The sequence below is a fragment of the Mus caroli genome, unplaced genomic scaffold (genome assembly GCF_900094665.2).
Source record: "Mus caroli unplaced genomic scaffold, CAROLI_EIJ_v1.1 scaffold_18466_1, whole genome shotgun sequence".
Lineage (NCBI taxonomy): Eukaryota > Metazoa > Chordata > Mammalia > Rodentia > Muridae > Mus > Mus caroli.
The window spans coordinates 7,378-12,164 of record NW_018388721.1 but is presented as its reverse complement, the minus strand read 5'-3'; positions in this window follow the sequence as shown (position 1 = coordinate 12,164).

The window sequence follows — 4,787 nt, the reverse complement described above, 5'->3', positions numbered from 1 at the left end:
TGTATAGTTTTTTTTTTTAATTTGGTTGATTTCAGCCCTGAGTTTGATCATTTTCTGCCATCTACTCCTCTTGTGTGTATTTGCTTCTTTTTGTTCTAGAACTTTCAGATGTGCTGTTAAGCTGCTAAGTGCATGCTCTCTCCAGTTTCTTTTTGGAGGCACTCAGAGCTATGAGTTTTCCTCTTACCACTGCTTTCATTGGGTCTCATAAGTTTTGGCATGATGTGCCTTTATTTTCACTAAAGTCTAAATCCTTTAATTTCTTTCTTAATTTCTTCTTGACCAAGTTATCATTGCTTAGAGCATTATTAAGCTTCCATGTGTGTGTGTACTTTCCATTGTTTTTGTTGGTATTTAAGAGCAGCCTTAGTCTGTGATGATCTGATAGGATACATGGGATTATTCCAATCTTCTTGTATCTGTTGAGGCCTGTTTTGTGGCCAATTATATGGTCAATTTTGAAGAAGGCACCATGAGGTGCTGAGAGGAACGTATATTCTTTTGCTTTAGAATGAAATGCTCTAACTTCTGTTAGTTTCACTGTGTCTCTGTTTAGATTCTGTTTCAATGATCTGTCCATTGCTGAGAGTGGGGTGTTGAAGTCTCCCACTATTATTGTGTGCTTTGAGTTTTAGTAAAATTTCTTATATACATTTGGGTGCCCTTGCATTTGGAGCAAAGATGTTCAGAATTGAGAGTTCATCTTGGTAGATTTTCCTTTGACCAGTATGGTGTCCTTCCTTATCTTTTTTTTGATAACTTTGAGTTGGAAGTTGATTTTATTTAATATTAGAATGGCTACTCCAGCTTGTCTCTTGGGACCATTTGCTTGGAGAATTATTTTCCAACCTTTTACTCTGAGGTAGTGTCTCAGAGTCACTGAGGTGATTTCCTGTATGCAGCGAAATGCTGGGTCCTGTTTATGTATCCAGTCTGTTAGTCTATGTCTTTTTATAGGGGGAGTTGAGTCCATTGATNTTAAGAGATATTAAGGAAAAGTGATTGTTGCTTCCTTATTTTTGTTGTTAGAGGAGGAATTATGTATGTGTGGCTATCTTCTTTTGGGTTTGTTGAAAGAAGATTGCTTTCTTGCTTTTTCTAGGGTGTAGTTTCCTTCTTTGTGTTAGAATTTTCCAAGAAAGAGAACTTCAGACCAATTTTCCTAATGAGTATCAATACAAAAATACTCAATACAATTCTCAGAAATCAAATCCAAGAACACATCAAACCAATCATCCCTCATGGTCCAGTAGGTTTCATCCCAGGGATGCAGGGACGGTTCAATATATGGAAATCCATCAACATAATCCACTATATAAACAAACTCAAAGGAATAAAACTCCACATGCTCATCTCATTAGATGCTGAGAAAGTATTTGACAAAATTCAACAAAGTTCATGGGAAAAATCTTGGAAAGATCAGGAATTCAAGGCCCATACCTGAACATAGTAAAAGCAATATACAGCAAACCAGTAGCCAACATCAAACTAAATGGAGAGAAACTTGAAACAATCCCACTTAAATCAGAGACTAGACAAGGTTGCCCACTCTCTCCCTACCTACTCAATATAGTACTCCAAGTTCTAGCCAGAGCAATTAGACAACAAAANGAGGTCAAGGGGATACAAATTGGAAAGGAAGAAGTAATAATTTTCACATGATATGATAGTATACTTNAGTGACCCCAGAAATTCCACCAGAGAACTCTTAAATCTGCTAAACAACTTCAGAAAATTGGCTGGTTACATAATTAACTCAAACAAATCAGTAGCCTTCCTCTACTGAAGGGATAAACAGACTGAGAAAGAAATTAGGCAAACTACACCCTTCACAATAGTCACAAATAATATAAAATACCTTGGTGTGACTCTAACCAAGCATGTGAAAGATCTGTATGACAAGAACTTCAAGTCTATGAAGAAAGAAATTGAAGAAGATCTCAGAAGATGAAAAGATCTCCCATGCTCATGGATTGTCATGATTAATATAGTAAAAATTGCTATCTTGCCGAAAGCAATCTACAAATTCAATGTAATCCCCATCAAAATTCCAACTCAATTCTTCATAGAGTTAGAATTAGCAATTTTCAAATTCATCTGAAATAACNAAAAAAACCTAGGATATGAAAAACTATTCTCAACAATAAAAGAACTTCTTGGGGAATCAACATCCCTGACCTCAAGCTGTATTACAGAGCTATAGTGATAAAAACTGCATGGTATTTGTATAGTGACATGCAGGAAGATCAATGAAATAGAATTGAAAACCCAGAAATAAACCCACAGACCTGTGATCACTTGATCTTGGACAAAGATCTAAAGCCATCCAGTGGGAGAAAGACATCATTTTAAACAAATGCAACTGGCAATCAACATGTAGAAGAATGCAAATTGATCCATTCTTATCTCCCTGTACAAAGCTCAAGTCCAAGTGGATCAGGGATCTTCACACAAAACCACACACACTGAAACTAACAGAAGAGAAATTGGGGAAGAGCCTCTAACTCATGGGCACAGGGGAAANTTTCCTGACCAGAACACCAATGACTTTTGCTCTAAGATCAAGAATTGACAAATGGGACCTCATAAAATTGCAAAGCTTCTGTAAGGCAAAAGACACTGTCAATAGGACAAAATGGCAACCAATAGATTGGGAAAAGATCTTTACCAACCCTACATCCGATAGAGGGCTAATATGAAATCTATACAAATAAGTCAAGAGGTTAGATTCCAGAGAATCAAATAACCCTATTAAAAATGGGGTACACACCAACCAATGAGTACTCATGGAGGGACCCATGGTTCTGGCCCTATATGTGGTAGAGGATGGCCTTGTTGGCATCAGTGGGAGGAGAGTTACTTGGGCCTGAGGGTGTTTGATACCCCAGTGTAGAGGAATGCCACAGTGGGAAGACGGGATTGGGTGGTTGGGGGAGCACCTTCATAGAGGTAGGGGGAGGGAGGATGGGATAGGGGGCTTCAGAAGGGGAGACCTGGAAAGGTAAAAACATTTGGAATGTAAATAAAGAAGATATACAATAAAAAAGAGAAAGGTTAAATGATTCTAATAAAAAAATGTGGTACAGAGCTAAACAAAGAACTTTCAACTGAGAAGCACCTAAAGAAGAAAGTGTCTGTAAAGGTACAAGAACCTTACAGAACACCAAATGAATTAGACCAAAAAAGAAATTTCCATTTTCATATTATATTCAAACATTAAACAGACAGAACTAAGAGATGATATTAAAAGCTACAAAGTAAAAATACCAAGTAATATATTCAGGTAGACTTAATAGAATTACACCTGACTTCCAATGGAGATTCTCAAAATCAGACGCCCTCCCAGTCTCTATGAAACCAGTGATACTCCAGCTGAGAGACTATGCCCAGCAAAATTTTTAATCACTATAGATGGAGAAAATAAAGTATTCCATAATAAGGTCTAATTTAAACAACATCTATTTACAAATCCAGCTGTACTAGAAGGAAAAATCCAACCCAAGGTTACCTACATGCATGAAAACACAAGAAATAAATAATCTCACACCAATAAAACCAAAATAATGGAAGATCAGACACATCACTACCACTGCCTCCTCTACCACCACCACCACCATCACTACCAGCCCCATGATTACGATCACCACCACAAACAAGAACAGAAAACAAGAATCATTGGTCATTGATATCTTTTAATATCAATGTATTTAATTCCCCAATAATAGGTACAGACTAACAGAATGGATGCAGAAACAGGAAAATTGAATATGTAACAATATAGATATCAAACCAAAGTTAATCAAAGGAGACAGGGAAGAACACTTAACATTCGTCAATGGAAAAAAAACCATCAAAAGGATCTTTCAAATTTCACATTGATCCTCACATACTGATGGTGGAAGACTTCAATGCCTAGTGCTCACCTACAGCCCGGTCATCAAGGCGAAAAATAAACAGGAAAATACTGGTGGCAACAGACAAAAACGAACCAGTCAATTTCCCTGCATCCTATGTGTCCACTTTGCACAGCATGCTATCTGCAGTTGAGGCAAGAGAAACTTTTGTCCTGGTTGCTAGGTTGCCTCATTTGAGCCAAATTCTACAAGGAGATTCTTTAATGCTCTTCATATTATTTGAAGTACAATGGGGTTTCTGCCAGGACCATACCTGTCTCATTGTCAAAAAGGTCTTAAATGAATAAAACAGTTTAAATACTATATTCTGTAGAAGAGCTGTGAAGTTTTTAAAAGACTATCTGTCTGTCTATCTATCTATCTATCTATCTATCTATCTATCTATCTATCTATCTATCTATCTATCTACCCACCCCCTCTGTGTCTCTGTCTCTCTCTAATATATTTGAATTGTTTGTTTCTAGCAATTTATTGTATGTTCAACCTAGGAAGCATATTTCTGTAAGTAACTAAACTGGTATCTAATTTGAGCTTGAATTTGGTTGTCTGACTACTAAGTTGCATTTCTTAATTATTATAAAGAATTTATAATAGCAGCTTCTTTTTATGGTTTTAGAGTTTACTATAGAAAGGCAAAGAGAGAGAGAGAAGGTAGAAAGAGGGAGAGAGGACGGTCATGGCCAGGTGGAGAGAGGGGGGAAGGGAGAGAGATCAGGAGGGCTAGAGAGTAAGAAAGGTGAGAGCTTAAAGAGATAGCAGCTCTTTAAAAGAACTAGAACTTCACATTGATTAGGTACAACACCTTAACAAAGAGATGACCTATATATACACAGAGTATATTGTAGGAGAAATATAATCCTAAATCTGCATCAA